We start from the raw sequence: 18,257 nt of genomic DNA, 5'->3' as shown, positions 1-18,257 counted from the left end.
TTAACGTTAGTTAGTTAGTTAGTTAGTTAGTTAGTTAGTTAGTTAGTTAGTTAGTTAGTAAGTAAGTAAGTAAGTTAGTACTATTTTAAGTACAAGCCTTAAGTAGAATAAAATAAAAACCAATTTTCTCGCCATTTTATTTTGTTCAATTTTGATACTAACATGTATTTTATTCACGGGAAGATGCTGCCAGTTGTTAAAAATAGGCCAAGAGTTGACCGAAATAATATTATCGTCTGGGCGAACTTTTAATTGCATAAAAAAAGCAGCGTCAAAATGGTAGGATGAAGGTATTTTCCTGTTAAAAGACGCAAATCCCATCCCGCGAAAATAAATGAGTAGCCAACGGCACGCGGTGTTCCCAGGTGGTCTCCCTCCCAAGTACTGACCGCGCTCGACGCTGCTTAACTTCGGTGATCAGACGAGAACCGGTGTATTCAGCGTGATATGGCCGTTGCCGATAGAATGTAATTGATAGCGGTGGACAAGCCGCGACTAGCCAGGTCCTGGTAGGTTGGTGATCGCCGAGGGCCACCGGCTGCATGCGAGTAGAGAGTAACTAAATATGAACACTTTTTTCCAAGATGGCCGCCAAGATGGCCGCCAAAACAACCCCCCCCCCAAAAATATTTTCCAAAAAAATTTTTGTCCTTGGAAAAATCGAAAATATTTTTGTTTTCAATTTCACCTTGAAGATAATCTTTGACCTCGACGCCCGACACCTGTACACAACCACTAAGCCTCGGTCTATCAAATCAACAAGTTTGGTCACGATCGGACAAGGTCGAACCGAGATATCGGCGGTAATGTGTAACCCCACCAAATACTTCCACTTATTTACTTCTGATATCGTTTTTTCGTTTTTTTTCGTTTTTTAGCGGTTTAAAATGCTAATTAGTTATTTGCGAGATGGGGAAACGAATTCGCGACCTTCGCTTTATACCCTTGGCGGTTTTGGCCCCACCCAAAATACTTTAAATAATTAAACTAATATAAATAAGTTATTCGCAAATATTTTATTATTTTAAAAACAATGCTAGTTTAAGTAGTCAAAAAAACACAATTAGTTATTGTAATATTTAATAACTATGATATTTCAATATATTTTTTAAACACTTAACAACATATGAAACACTAACAATAAAACTAAAAGCTAACAAAATTAATAATAAAGAATTAAAGAAGGTTGTATAAATAATTTGAAGGCTGAAAAATATAAAAAAACACAATGTTAAAAAATATTTTAAGTGTATAATAAAAATAATTATAATTACATCAATTCGTAGAAGGTATTTTTCCTCTTCGGTACAAAACGAGATGTCGGGTTGGAAATTCAGGCTAGAATTTATAAATATAAATAAATTAACCTATTAAAAACGAATATATCTAAAAAATATTTACCACAAGAATTCTTTTTGTTGATCTATCATCGCACGAATAAAACACTGGTTTTGGTCTTAATCGCTTCGGAAGTATATAGTTCGAGAATGTCTGAATTAAAACAGATCGAATGTTGTACAGTGCCAACATGTTGAATTTGATCTATCATACGAAGTTCAGACTTTAAATTCTTGTGATTCCATCGCGAAATTTGACGAGTCTTACAAAAGAATAAACATTCTTACTACTCGAAAAGAGAGAATTTTTAAAGATCGCGGCAAAGAAAGTACAGGCTTTAGATGAAATTCACCAGACATCTTGATTCTAGATTTCTTTTGGTAAAATCCTTTACATTGAGATTTTATAGTTTAAGCCTGACATATATTTTTAAAATTTAAAAATATTGCCTTTGGGAATAATTATTAATTTTTTAATACAACTAAGGTTAACTAATTATCCCTATCCTTCTTAAACAAGTTTTTATAAAAATTAATAAAAACAATTATATTCAATTTTTAAAAACAACCTAGTACAAAATGTACTTATACAATTTTCAGTTAATAAACTATTCAATTACCAAAAAAACATAAAACATTAAAGTTTAACCGATATTAGTATAAAAAAGTACATAGAGTACATGAAAAAAATCAGAAAGAATAATAAATAATCAATGGTTCGTTTGTTATGAGCGGTAGGATCAAGGTTATATAGCGAAAGAGATGAAGAAACAAAAAAGATAGCGCAAGAGATGAAGAAACAAAAAAGATAATAATAATAATAGAAAAACATTAAATCTAGTACAAAATGTACTAATAAAATTGCTTGAAAATGCGTTGGATAAAAAAGATGAAAACAAAGGATTTTTTAATATAGAGAAAAAAGAACTTTACACCAATCCCAACATTAAATTAATAAAGCTAGTTAAAAAAGAAAAAGTAGATTATGAAATATTAAAAACAACCTCCACCGCCTGAATTAAATTAATAAAGCTAGTTGATTTGGAAAACATATTTAAACACTTAAACTTTCTAAAATAAAAACATTTAAAATAAAAAATATAAAACATTTTAAAAATTAAAACCTTTCACCAAAATAAACAAATTAAAAAATAAAAACACAAAAAAGTCTTTAAATAAAAAAATTAAAATTTTATAAGGTTTGAGTCCTATTTTAAAAAAATAAATAGTTTTAGTTTTTTTAAAAATAAATACATTTTTGTAATTACCTTGAGTCGCAGTTGGAAAAGTTGCCGACGATCGTTTAAATTTTGATTCGGTCGAGATAATTTGCAACTAAATAAAAATATTTATTTTAATTATTGTAATTATTTTTTTAAAATTAGTATTCCTTACTCTAAAGTTGTAACTATTTTAACTTCTTGTCGATCCAAATCATTAATAAAAAATAGAACGATCATGCCTAATTCCAAACGGATGTTATACCGTGTTAGGCGAAAGTCAGTGGTAATAGATAAATGTTTTTTTCGGAAAAAGGAAACTTGTTGTAATTGAAAGAGTAATAAAAGGTCACGTTGAAGGCTCCTACGATTTTTATGTTGACGGAACCATGGGATCTTATTTAAATTTTTATATAGGCGCATATGTTTTCCAATTAGGCGTAAAATTTCGTAAGAAAACCAGCCTTCAAGAGAGGATTGAGTGTGGAACAATAAGCCGTCAAACTCAAAAGCCTCGTGGGGACAGACAAAATTAACAGAATGAACGTCAAATAGACAAGAATTGTTATTGATTCTTCTAGAAAAAACCGAAGCGAAAACAGCTGGTGATAATTTGAAAGAATTTTTTATAAAGGGACAAGCAAAAACAATTTTGTTAAAGGGTTCTATTAATGCTTTACACTCAAGAAAGACAGTTCTCATACAGTAATTTTCAACTCTAATTGAAATATCGTTAATTTTAAAAAGGTTATAATTCCTAACTTTACGTAAAGCTAAATATTTTAGTGAAAAAGGGTTAATAGCGAGAGGATGAGTAATCTTACCAGAAACAGTCAAAACTTCGCGAGAGCCCATGGTTTATAAAAGGAATACGTTGAAAATCATGCTTTTATAAGAAAAATTTCAGAATATTTAATTTTTACATCCTGATTTTAACCTGTTTTAAAATCAAGTCAAAAGACAATTTTTTATCAAATACACCCTGCAGAAATATAATTTTATCCATTCGTTTAAATTTTATACCTCGCAGAAATATATTTCTTCCCATAGAATTTTAAAACATCTAACCCTGTAATTACCAAAATTCTTACATCCATAATCGATTTTTAAAGCAAAATAATATTAAAACTCTTAGGGCGTTGTCTTTTTTGTCACGAAAATTAAATATAAAGTCCTTCAAAAAAATAATTAATAATTTTATATTTTTATACATGTCTATATTTAAATTGACATTCACAAACAATTTTAAATACCGTTGAAATACTGATAAATTATAACTAGGTTCTATCCTTGTAGTATTAATCACGTTAATATTCAAGGTTTTATATTTCGAAAAAAAATTAATGAAAAATACATTTGGTATAAAAGGGCAAAATTTTCTATTGAATCATAACAGGCTAAAATGGCTTCCACAAGTAATAGTCAAATCTCCGCGAGTCAGGTAGTTTCAGTTTTCGATAGTCCTGAACAGGAGATGTTAATAGAATCGGACGAATCGGATGGGGACTATATTCAAGAGGTTCGTCGCATGTCAAACATCGAAGAAGTCGGTATCGAACAATCAGTGAAAGTCAAGAAAGGGGGAGTGTCTTACGAAACTAAAACTCCGAGAAAAAAAGCGAGCGACAAGGGATTATATCTAGATATCCAGATATATTCATATAAAAACATCAAACATCTTCCCCAAGATGAACTCTGGAAGGGTGATTATAAGAGGGTGAAATTCTTAGCTAACACCCTATCCATGGATGTTATTCGAATAATAAACTCAACAAACAGGCTGAAAAAATTAATTGAGCAGACGGAAGGAAAAATTGTTGTTCCACCCACGAAGGCAAGTTAAACTCATTAATTAATTATTCGTAATAGTAATTAGAATAATATTTTAGACCTGGAAACGAAATTAGAACATGGAAGACTCGAGTGATTACGATTCGGACTCTCAATTAGACTTTTCATCGTTAAACAGTTTTAATTATAAAAAGTTTTATAAAATTAAAAAATTAAGCCCTAGAAATTCAAAAAAGTGGAAATGTAAACAACTGGACATTGACCTAGAACTAATATACTTAAACGAAATCCCCACACATTTATTTTTTACAGTATTTGAAAAGATTCTGTCCAAAATTATCAAATACGTAAGACAAGAAGCACCCGGTTTCGATTTCCTCAGATTTGCAATTCAATCGGAAAATTTAGAACATCCAATTAACATTAAATTTATTAAAATTGATCAGTTAACTGTTTCTCGAATATTTAACCATATAGCTCGCGTTGCTCAATCAAAAAAAGATTTCTTACTAGATGGAGAAATTAAATTTAGTATAATTCTTTTGAAATCCCCACAGAAAATGGGAAAAAAATTTTTATCTCTAAAAAATAGAGATATTATCGATCTTGATGCTTTTTTAAAAACTAAAACCAATTTTTACTATATCAATAATATCGATAATTTGTGCGTAGCAAGAGCCCTTACAGTAGGAATAAAACTCTGTGAAATTGCCGAGTACAAAAAGAAAAGACTTTCGTTAACAACCGTTCTTAAAGAATATCGAACCTTAACACTCTTTCGTAGTAAATTACAAACTAAAGCCGCTAAGAAATTGCACGATGATGTAGGAATTGCTCGAGGTGCTGTAGAAATTGGTGATATAGCTAAATTTCAATCATATTTAGCCCCAAAGTATCAGATAATAATATTTAACGCCACGGAAAATTTTCAAATTTATTTCAAGGGTTTTCCTCCTGCCGAACACAAAATTCTACTTGTAAAAATTGGCACGCACGTTCATTTAGCTAAAAATCTACATTCCATTTGGGGCGGTGTAGCTTCATGTTTAAATTGCGAAAAAATTTTTTATTCCACCATACATAGAAACAGGCACCACTGTTTTGACACTAGAAATATTAAATGTAAAAGATGTTTAGGTCGAGAATTTCACGAAATTTTAGAAATTCCTTTAATTCGTTGTAAACTTTGTAATAGATATTTAAAACAAGGGGAATGTTATAGTTTTCACCTAAAAAATGAAACTTGCAAGCTTTTCCACAGATGTGAAAAATGCTGTGTTCAATTTGAAACTTCAAAAACTCACAAATGTGAAACAGCTTGCGAATCTTGTAAAATCGATCATCCTCCAAACCAACATTATGTTAAACAGTCGACATTTAAAAAAGAACCACAATCCTATGTATATTTCGATATTGAAACCATAATCGAGAATAATGTGCATAAACACATGCTCTTAGTGGCCCAAAGTGAAATTTTAAATCAGCCTGTGGAAACCACGGTTTTTGAAGGACAATATTGTGTAAATAACTTTCTCAATTTTTTGTTTCAACATGAAACTATTTTACTTACTGATGGGAAACGAAAGCGAAAAACAATTAGGCCGAAATTTACCAACCTCATCGTAATGGCCCATAATCTAAGATCTTTCGACGGAATGTTTATTATTTCTAAATTAATTAATCATGTCATTCCCGAGGTTATTTACGATGGAGCCAAGATACTCACTATTTATATTAAAGGGGTAGACATTCGTTTTGTAGATTCTTTGAACTATGTTAGTGCTCCTTTAAGACATTTTCCTAAAATGTTTTCTTTGCCTCAATCTAAAGGATATTTTCCCTATATTTTTTGGACGAAAGACACTTTGAACTATTCAGGTAAAATTCCGGACGAAAAATACTTTGAACCCCATAAAATGAAAGAATTTGAATACCGAGAATTTAAAAATTGGTATTCACACAAACAGCTCGAACCGGTCTATTGTATTAAATCAGAATCCAGAGCGTATTTTTTTTAGATTGTAATTTATTACGCTTAGCTATGCAGAAATTTCGCATCTTATATAAAGACCTAATGGAAATTGATATCAGTAATTATGGGGGTATTACTCTTTCTGGGGCACTTAACAATGTTTTTATCGACAAGTTTTTAGAACCATATACACTATGTACTATTCCTGCTATCGGTTTGGCAAGTAGACAGAATCAAAGCGAGATTGCATTAAAATATTTATCTTGGTACGAGAAGGAAAATAATTTAATTTTGCAAACGGTAAGATCCGCGGCTGGGGAACAGGCTGTAGGTCCGTATTTTGTAGATGGGTACTGTGAAAATCCACCCATAGTAATTGATGTAATGGGTGATTTCTGGCACGGTTGTCCAAAACATTTTTCTGGCTCGAGCTTTAATTCAATTATCGGAAAATCATTCAAAGAAATTAGAGAAAGGGAATTAGACCGAAAAGAATTTATTGAACAAAATTTACCAAACCATACATATATTCAAATTTTTGAATGTGAGATATTAGAACTGTTGAGAAAAAATGTCGAGGCGAAAGCATTTTTTAATACAATTAAAATCATTCCTAAAATTAACCCTAGAGATTCGCTAGTAGGTGGCCGTGTAGAAACAATCAAGCTGTATCATGAAGTAGAGCCCTTACTTGGAGAACAAATCCGATATTTTGACTTTTGTAGTCTGTATGCCTATTGTTTACAAAAAATGGAATACGGTTGTAAAAATGTTAAAGTTATCACACACAATTTTGATTATGCCCCAGACGCGTATTTTGGAATAATTAGCTGTCGAATCCTCCCCCCCAGAGACCTCTACTTACCCGTTCTTCCATACCGATTTAATAAAAAACTTTATTATCCTTTATGCGGAAGTTGTGTAATAAATAATGACAGCAAATGTACCCACAGTATTGACGAACGCGCTATAACGGTAGTCTTACCCTCGGTGGAAATCTACTATTCAATAAAAGAATGTAACTACAAACTATTAGAAATTTTCGAAGTATACCACTATAGTATTACAACAAATTTTTTCAAATCATATATAGACATTTTTTTTAGAGCAAAAGTTAAAAATTCAGGATTTCCACCCAATATTAAAACATATCAAGAGCAAAAAGAGTATTTAGACGCGATATACGAAGCTGATGGAGTATGGTTAGAGCCTGAGGAAATTGTTGATAACCCATCCTTAAGAACTTCCGCGAAATTGGCGCAAAATTCGTTATATGGCAGAATGGCGTTAAGAATGGACAAATCATCAACTAAAATTATACATAGATACTCCCAATTAACAGAGATTATAGCAGACACATCGAATAAATTAACAGACTTTCATTTAATCAACAACGATGTTGCCATGGTAAGCTATAAAAAAAAAAGTGAGCTTGCACCAACTTTTCGCAAAGGTAACGTTATTGTGGCTTCCTTTGTCACCAGTTACGGTCGTATTCATCTGCATAAGCTAATTAATAGGCTGGGGAAGCGTGTAATTTATTATGACACGGACGGAATAAAATTTACACATAAACCACACGAGTGGCTACCCCCCCTTGGTGGTAATTTAGGTGAACTTACGTGCGAGACTCCGAATTCATATATCACAAAATTCGTATCAACTGGACCAAAAAGCTACAGCTATAAACTTGAAAATAATCAGACAATTATAAAACTTAAAGGAATAACTCTTACCAGGGAAAACTCAGACATCATACATTTCGACGCCTTCAAACAAATGATTTTTGTGCCAAATACCGAGTTTAAGGTGAAAATTCCCTTTAACGTAATAAAAGATAAGTACAAAATGCTTTTACGTGTTGGCAACTTAAGTAAAACTTTCAAAAAGACTTTTTGTAAACGTGTGCTACAAGATAATATTTCCAGTGTTCCCTATGGCTATTTAGAATGTGAAAATAATGAATTGTAAAATAAAGTTGTCTTTTAATTATAAATCTAAAAAACATGTAACAAAAAAACTTGCAAAACAGGTGTCATTTAACCATATAGTTATCGTAAATGAAATCTCTTCCGAAAATCGAGTAAATACTTTATTTTTAAATAACCTAAGATTTAAACTTTTAACTTCCAAAATTGAATTTTTACTAAAAAACGGGAATTAAGTATTTTTTGGTGAAGGAGATATTATGATTTTATTTTTTATTCAAAATGTTATTTTTGTATGTTGTTTTGAAACTTTATATAACTGGTGAAGGGATGGTTTGATAAGAAACATTAAACTTTAATAAAATAATTTTTTAAATTTAAAAATGTGTTTGTTTTTTCATATATTCTATAAAACAGACAATGTACTAACAAAATACGTAGTATGTTGTTTTTGTTTAAACAGTAATGTCTTATATAAAATTTCTTTCACCGTTTCGAATGATGGTGTCAGGCCCTACTATGTCGGGCAAGTCAGCATGGACGAACTCACTAATTAGATGGAGGAATGAATTAATTGATAAACCTCCTATTAAAATTATTTATTGTTATTCGGTTTGGCAATCAGGTTACCACGATTTATCTCAGTTTTTAACCGATATAGAGTTTATTCAAGGACTTCCGCCAATGGACAGCGAGTTCTGGGAATCAAATAGAAATTCTTTACTTATTATTGACGATTTAGCAGACGAACTTTACAAAAATGATCAAATTGCGAAATTAGTTACCGTAGACAGTCATCATTATGAAATTTCAGTTGTATTAATCTCACAAACCCTATTTCCTCGAGGCAAACAATCTCGTTTAATCTCTCTTAATATGTCATATCTAAATCTGTTTAAATCTCCTCGAGATCTAAGTCAAATCCAATATCTGGCCAATCAAATATCTCCAAATAACACAAAAATAATTAAATTAGCCTACGATATGGCTACTGGAGAACCTTACAATTCGCTATTTATAGACACATCTGTAACCACTCCAGATAGCTTACGATTAAGATCGTACACATTTAATCAAAACGGACAACAAATGGTAGTTTTTTCCAATAATAAATAATTTACTATATTATTTTCAAGTTCATTAAAGAAAATGACACCAAAAAAGACAGTACGTAAAAAAACTACTCCTATTGCAAATCCCTCTGACAGGTTTAAAACACACTATCCATATTTAAATTTATTGTATAAATCTAAAGGAGGGGTACGTAAAAATTTATTAGCTAACAGTTCTCCAAAGCAATTAAAAGCCTTACAAAGCGTTTGCAAAAACTTGAAAGGTGGTGGAATTATATTATCTAAAGCCAAAAAAAACAACTTTCTAAATATAAAAAAACAATACGCTTCTTAGCCAGTCCGAAAATTTCGCAAAAAAAGAAGCGTGTTATAATAATTCAGAAAGGTACGGGATTCTTCATACCGGCTTTATTAGGCTCTATTGTTCCTTTAATTGCCAATTTATTCAATAAAAGATAAAATGAAAAAAATGATTTTAGTTCCCGCCTCGAGTGTCGGACAAATATCTCAAGAAAATAAACAGCTTGTTTCTCCCCAGGAAACGTATTATAACTTATTAGATAATGAGTTGCAAAATATATTAACTTCTAATTTAAACAGCCGCTCTAAATTGCGAGAATTTCTAAAAATACTGAGCGAGGCCCGGGAAATGAGAAAAGCGATACCGGTACCTAAAGTTGAAATTACAAACTTTCAAGCCCCCGGACCTGTTGTTCATTAAATTCCCCGTTCACCTCGCAAATTTATTCACCCTTCAAAACGCCCGAGGGAGTTAACGCTGGCGACGCTGCGGAGGTTCGTTTAAATACTATGACACGCAAAATGAAAGAATATCTCAGTGAGAGAGAAAACGATCAGAGTAGAAAATTCCCGAGTCTCTTAAAAAATGTAGAATCTTGGAAGAGGAAAGCATCTACGCCGATTGTTAAGCAACAAAAGACAATTACCGATGATAGAATGCGTAAACGATTAAGTCGAGAAAATGAAATATTTGAAGAATACTTAGAAAATACCGATATTGGAAGTCAATTAAGCCAGGAAGAGGATTGGGATCGAGAGCTGTCTTTGGAGGAGGAGGGTGCTGTCGGTGGCGTTCCAATATCGCCGCAAAAAAAATTAAAATTACCATCCCCCCCAAAAAAATCGCCGAGGCCTAAAAGACAGACCCGCCCTCCTTCTCGTTGGCAAGAATAATAAAAAATGTGTAAAAATAATTATGTGTGAAATAAATAAACATTTTTTTTTATTTTAAACAAATTGATTTATTTCGTTTCCACTCTTTCATCAAATGAATACATATATTCAACAACGCTAAACTATCGTTTCTTTTTAAATCGAAATTATACAATTCGTTAATTATTTTACTGTAAGAAATCCCCATACATCTCGAGGTTAGAAAATAAATCACATGTGGTCCGCAGTTTTGGCTTTTATTTGATTGAAATTTATGAGTATTGTGTCGAATACGCTTGCTATATCGCTCTAGCAAAAATCCATAGTCACGATGTGATCTTCCTAGAGAACAAAAAAAGTCCAGAGTGTCACCCGATTTGTAAACAGCCGTCCAATGAGACCCTGGAAGCGTATCGGGATCGGTGTTGATTACGAAACAATATGATTTTTTTTTAATTGGAACTTTTGGTAATCTATTAGCGGGAAACACTCCGATAAATTTATCTCTCGAACGGGGGTCACACTTAAGTATAGCTTGGATTTGATTAGTATTCATCTTTCACGTCACTGTCAAAATGCATAATTTCTCATATTGATCTTTTGTGAAGTTGATTCCTCTGATAGATGGTTTTAAACTACCGTCTTCTTTTTTAAAATGTCGCACGTCAAAAGTTTCGTTACATTTTACAAGGTACGTGTCTCTTCCTAAATTGAAGGCTTTGTCGCAAATTCCAATATCTAAGCTGTATTCTGGACTTCTTTTTTTAAATTTCATCGCGGAGGAAACTATTGTTGCGCTCACTCCAAATATTACAATCGCGAGACCCAGGAGAATGTGTACTTTACCCATGCTTAACAAAATGTTGAATAAAGAATGTAGCGCTCTACACTTGAATTTTAACTATTTCTTGAGCGTAAAAAGCTCCTTTAATTATATTGCCGGTCAAATCTTTCGCAATATACATACAGGGATCTCTCGTAATTACTCTATGAATTTCAAATATTTCGGCTGTAAACGTTCCCTTGTATGATTTATCAAATGTTGTTTTTGCAACGGCTAATCGAACTTTATCCCCAATTTTTAAACTTGCCTTTCCAATCATACTAAGATTGCCATAGTTTTTTTCCCAAATTGCCGATTCATTGTTTTTATTGACATCTTTAGGGGCGATTCCCGTTGTTGAATGTTTTCGAGCGTTATAAGCTTTTGCAATTAATGGTAGTTTATTAAGATAGTGTAAATCGCCGGTCTTGGTAATTATTTTAAAAATTTTAGATTTTACCGTGCGAACGAGTCTCTCGATCATAGAAGCTTTTTTCTCGGAGTACGTGAGGTAATGGTGTATGTTATAACGTTTTAAGAGAGCGCGAAATGGGGTGTTTCGAAATTCTGTCCCTGCGTCGGTACATAAATTAAGGGGTACTCGTTTTTTGAAAATCTCTCTAAAGGCCTTCACAATCTCGCTCGAGGTTTTATTTTTAATTGGTAGAATAAACGCGAATTTGCTTAGAATGTCCTGAACTAATAACGTATAGCGGTACTTTTTATTAAAAGTTTGTAAAATAGGGAGGTCTAATAAATCGGCCATAAATGTCTCATCAATCGTCGTTACATATAATTTGTTACGTTTAAAATTTAATCTCCTAGCTCTGTGTTGTGTGTAGGTTGGTTGTTTACTGAGAAAATTTTTAATTTCTTTTTCCGAAATTTTGGGAAATTTTTTTCTTAAAGTAACACTGTCAGAATAACTATATGGGCTTTCAACATCGTAATAAACTTTACTTAATTGTTTGTCTGTTTTTGACAACAACATCTTTAAATGTGTGAATAGAAATAATAAAAACAGATTATAGTAAAAGTTTTTGTTTTAATAAATTAAATCGCATTTTAAGTTTGAAACATTTTGTACAATATCAAAATATAATTGACTTTCTACTATTAAGGGGTCAAGACCAAATTCCTTTTGGAATCTTACAACAATATGATCGTAGTTTAATTGGGGGATAGCTATTAATATCATATTTTCCACTCGGTCTTCAAAATTTGTGCTTAATCCTAGTTTACAAGAGACATCGTGAGCAATCGAAGATTTACAATGCGGATTCTCACAATTTTCGGTAATTTCAAACATTTTATCCGTGAGCTCATGTACAATTATGTCACGCATAATATTTTTTGCCGACAAAATTAAATTAATTTCTTGATCGATTGTATGTTTACAATGTTTTAATCTTTTCCACCCTGCTTGGTTGAGATTAAAACCATAATTTGTTGAATAAAAAAGATGATACAAATGGTTTTTTCCTCTGGCACAAGCGCGTACATCCACGAGTTTTTCCTTTTGTCCCTTGAAACAGTCGATTTTTATCTTTGAACCTTCAAGCGGAAGCCAGGTGTGAAAACTAGCAACTTGGTCTTCAAAAAAATCAGTTATTTCCTTTTCGAATGTGAATAGAGATTGCCAGGCTTCTAAATTCAGTTCAAATTCGGAGCAAGTGTCTAGTCGGTAAATTTTGATGGATGGATTTACATATCCTAGCACCGTTACTTCTTGTTTGGGTGAGAGACTGTGAGTTCGAGACATCTTTACCACTACGATTTCGCGAAACAACTAATCAATCTTTGCCGTCGTTGATTGGTTTTATTCCGTAATATACGTAACTTGACGCTCTTGGTTAATGACAAATCGGTTTTCGTATTCCCCAATAATAATTATGTTTTGAATATTAGTTAAGGGGGAAGCAAACTTCATTACCATACGTAAACTACCATTTCGTTGAATTGAGAGGTTGTTAGAGTTTGCCGAGGAATCGTAAGTTAAATCAAACGCGAATAATGTATTACCGTTTTTATAATTTTCGTAATCAATACAATTACCAGAGTTATTTCCAATTAAATCCATTGCCGAGAATAGTGAATAATACGACCGAGTATAGAGGTTTTTATTAAAATCTGGAGTTAGAGCAGTTTCTGGTATATTCTGGTCGTCTAATGAAAGTTGTAAGAACGAGAGATTATTATGGTTAAATTGAAAGGGATTTTCTCGACTAGACCCGTTGTAAGCAGAATTGTTTACCATTCCGATTATTACCCGATTTGGAATTTTACCTAAAAAAATATTTGACTTCACGAAATCGCTCGCGCCTGCTGAAATTGTCAGAGTTTTAACAACAGTTTGTGTTAGATCGTACAAAGCCCTCTGTTTCTGCAATATAGCATTATGTGCCAGCTGTAGATCTGGATTTACGAGAATATGTTTAGCAGTAAGAACAGCTTCTTCGATAATTAATCTATATTTGATATTAACATCTTCTTGTGATATAATTTTAAATTCATCGGAATTTTTCAAGAGTCGAATTCTTAAATTCACTTTGTTTAAAAGAAATTTGTCTATTTTACAAGAGTCTACATGAAGTCTTCCCATATATTCACAAAGTTTCGATCCCGCAATATCTTTACTTCTTTTTAAAATTCCATTATTTTTTTTTATCTTTATGAACATCGTTAAACGCTAGCGTTGGGTCGCAAAACCCGTCTTCGTAATAGCCCTCGGCGGTTTTGTAAGATTGTTTGGCGCCTTTATCAAAATTTAAAACTGTTGCTAAATATGCTAAATATGGGTAGCAGTTGTTGCTAGATTGTACTAAAGTCTCATTCATAAACACGTCTATTTGGCTAAAAATAGAATGCAATGGAAGATTACATAATGATACTTTTTTTTCGGCTGCTGGTATATCTATTAAAACACCGTTTTGTTCTTTTTTAACCCGAATTCGAATTTTAAGCATCAAGTTTGACATGTCAATATAATAATCTCCCCCGGGGATAGAAAAATCAATCTGTGTAGCATTAGACAAGGGAGCTATAGGGAAATAGTCTACAAATTTATTCCCCTCAATATTACCATTAATCAGGGGTTCGTTAAAAAGCTCTAACTCCGAACACATAGATTCAAATTGAGGCATAATGCTTTAGTCAAGAAAATCGGTTTTTGTTCTCTTGCGTTTTCTTTGCTTATTGCGTAATTTTGATTTGCGCTTCTTTACTCTTCGAGCTCCAGAGCCTTTCTGTGTATTTAATATGGTATCACCGAGACTATTTAAAAGATTTGTTCCAGCAATTTTACTATTTTTTTTTAACGACTCCTTAAAATTTTGACCAGCAACAACATCGTCCATTATCCTTTTCCCCATAACCAACCCTTGAATACCGAGTGATTTAGCTATGGGTCGAAAAAGAGGTGTTACGAATCTTGCTAAACTTTTAAAAATTGACCCAAATCCACGCCCAGTCTGATATTGACTTCCTCGAAAGATGTTATATCCGCGTCCTGTTTGAACATAATGATGATAATATCTTTCCATGATGAGCTTGTTTTAAGTGTACTTTAGACTAAGCATCCAGTCTTTTAAATATTAATTTAATAATAGTCTTGCCTGTTTTATATGGCAGGAGTTCACCGTAATCCGACCTTAAAGAAATTTCTATAGTCTGTATTTGATCGTAGAGAACTGGAAAATGGTCTAAAAAATGAAATCTTTCAACCTGTGCTCGATTTTTATTTTCGTTTAATTTGATAATTCTCAGCAGGGGTGTGTTAGTGTGTCCTGTTATTACAGGTTGTATAATATTTGTATAGACATAAATTCCGGATATTCCGTGGTTGAGATCTGCGGGGTACATGCCTATTTCGTTAAAAAGAGGCCTTTCAATTTGATTGTTTGAAAATCCTAACATTCGCCCGAGTTTGGGGTTATCTATTGGAAAGGTTAAAAAACTGTTTCCACCCAAACCTTTAACTGAAACTGTCGAATCTGAATTAAAATTAAACTCGAATTTAGCCCAACTCTGCTGTGGTAATGATTGTTTCATTGCTAATAAAATATCATCAATAGTGTGGTACACACCAGTTGGAATTCGACAATGGAATTTGTCTACAATATTTAGTTTATTATTTTTACCATGTTCGTAATTGTGGAAATCAATATCACGTTTTTGTCGTCGACTATTCTCAACTCTGTTTAAATCGTTTCGAAAAATTATAAAATTAGCCGTATTATCTAATTCTAATCTAATTTGAAGAGGGTCTAATGCTTTGCTTTTATAAACTGAGGATATATAATCTACTTTGTACTCAATTTGTAAGAGGTCTGCTAGAGGACCGAATATTTTAATTTCCAACCCACTCATTAATTCAATTTGAAAATAATAATTTCCATTTTCTTTGAAAATAAAAAAACCCGCCTTAAGTGAGATATGAGAATCAAAATATTTTTGAAGTTCATTCAAAATTTTGAAATGAAGAGATAACGGTATAAAATTCCCGCCTAAATCTTTATCAGACTCGTAATAGTTTCGTTCAAACGTATAACTGTCATTTTCCCAGTTAGGGTGTTCGATTGGAATATTTTTATTGTACCTAAAATCTATAACCGATTCTTCATCTGACATAAATTTTTCCTCATACACTTTTAAAGGATTTTTACTGCTAATTACACCATTTTGAAATTCTGGCGCGTTTATATTAAAAATATTTGCTAATCTCCCAGTGAAGGCAATTTGTAGATCTCTAGGAAATGAAATTCTCAAGTAATGACCTCGATTTATTTCTTCTATTGCGTAACTAATTTCGTACCGATTTAAAGGGGGGAAGTTAGTCGCCTGTTGAATCTCGTTTTTTAATTGCCTATGCAAAGATAATGGGATAATATTTCCAAAATCATCTCTCTGACCTTCAAATAAAAAAGGTTGTATGATTGATACGGAATAGAAAGCCCAATCTTCCTGCTCAAATTGCGGTATTTTTGTTGTCTCAATACGTATGTCGATAAAATTAGTACGCGAATTAAAAGTAATATTATTTAAATTATTTAGCGGGCCAAATTTTTGAATACCCGTAAAATAAGTGTCTGGTGGAATTTTAAAAAGATCTGCTAATGGATTTTGAAATTTAATTTCCATTCCTACCGGTATTTCTAAATTAAAATATAAATTATCTTCATCATCGGAAGATATCGCGGTTTTTAATCCATCAAACTGTCTTGGTTTACATCGTTCTAATAAATCACGTATAATTAAGTGTAATGTGAACGGTTGAATTTCATTATTATATTGTCTTTCTCCCTCATATCTGCCCGCTTCAAAAACAATCGCGTAATTATTCCATTGTATTTGTTTAATAACAGGCTGAGATGGTGTATTAATGGGTATTGGGAGAGAACTTGGTAGAATATTTTCTTCGGAAGGATTTAAAACTTCTGGTTGGTTGACGTCTTCATTAATATTTAGAATTAAAGGTTCTGTTGGTAAAATGTTGTTTATATTTTCTTCTAGTTTAAAATTTGGCTTTTCTTCTAAATTTGTTTTTGGTTCAAGTTTTGGTTTTTCCTCTTGTTTCACTTCTGGTTTTAGTTTCGGTTTCTTGTTAATTTTCTGTTTTTTTCTCCTGGGTTGTGATTGTATTTCTTCCACGGGAATTTGTCGTGGTAAATATTTTTGTTGATATTTATTCACAACTAACGCTTTTTTAATTCGTACTTCGATAAAATTTGTTGCGTAAGTTAAAGAAATAGTTTTAGCGTGATTCGAGAGAGGATAATTAGAAAGATAATCACTGTCGACAAAATCATTTTCTCGAAATTCCAGAACAGATGCTAGGGGCGATGCTTGAGGTATTCTTACTTGCACATCTTTTTGTAACTGTATTTTTAATTTTGAACTGTCTTCGTTTTCGTCAACTTTTACCGTATTCATATGTATTTTTCCTTTAAGTACTTGATTGGTTTCAATAGTTTTAGCAAACTCGTTGAGTATATTATTTTGAAGAGATGTTGGAATATTATTCTTATTTCGATCTAGATCACCCTCGTAACGTTTTGGTGGAATTTCAATTTTAATATAATCCCATTGATTTTCTTCGGGTGAAATAACATCTGACACGTGCCCTACTTGGAAATGCGAATACTCATTTGTTATATTCGAATAAGTTTCAGGAAGAATTATTTCTGCTAATGCGCAAGACCATTTTTCATTATTAAAATTTAAAGGTTTTGCTAATTGAACTTTAAAGCTAGAAGGTGTATTTTCCGGGTAAATATCGGGTGATGCGTTCGAAGGTAGAAATACTACGAAACTTGTCATCTTTATAATGACAGTTTCAGTTGGGCGACAACTCGTTTTATACTAATAAAAGATTTAGCGTGATAGATCGAAAGGATTGTGATTTGAACTTGAGACTGTTTGAATAACCTCCTGCAACGCTACCGATCTACCACGCTAAACCTTAACATGAAAGAGTTAAAATATCTATTTTTACGTAGGAAAAATAATCACAATATATTAGAAAATCAGCTTTATTCACATATTTTCAATCATTTAACAAGTTTGTTCAAGATTTTCCAAAACCTCAATGGGTGTTTCAACTTGATTAAGAGTTAAAATTTGATTATTTTTACAATATTCTTGAAAAAAAATAATTGCTTCCATCTGCTCATCAGATGGCATGACAAAGTCTGGTGGAAATACAACATTTGATTTTATTGTTGAATTTAAAGTTTCTTCGGACTTAATACCAGTTGTCTTTTTTTTACGTTGAATTTTCTTTGGAGTTCCAGTACCATTAACAAACTCGTTTAACCATTCTTGATGTTTTACGTTAAACTCGTTCAAATAATCAATAATTTGATCGTCTAATATTTCTTCTTTGGTTGTATATTCTGGTTTCTTTGAATGAAGACAATCGCAAACATCAATACGAATTTGA

The 18,257-nt window shown here is 32.1% G+C and overlaps 1 non-coding gene across 1 annotated transcript; it reads right to left on the bottom strand.

Moving 5' to 3' along the window:
* Positions 1–340: 340 nt before the first annotated feature.
* LOC149937921 (5S ribosomal RNA) lies at positions 341–459 on the bottom strand. Its single transcript, XR_016481822.1, has one exon. It is a non-coding gene; the product is annotated as a 5S ribosomal RNA (ribosomal RNA).
* Positions 460–18,257: the final 17,798 nt, after the last annotated feature.

The sequence above is a fragment of the Leiobunum rupestre genome, chromosome 6 (assembly GCF_980474605.1).
Source record: "Leiobunum rupestre chromosome 6, qqLeiRupe1.1.hap1, whole genome shotgun sequence".
NCBI lineage: Eukaryota > Metazoa > Arthropoda > Arachnida > Opiliones > Sclerosomatidae > Leiobunum > Leiobunum rupestre.
This window is presented reverse-complemented; position numbering and strand designations above follow the sequence as displayed.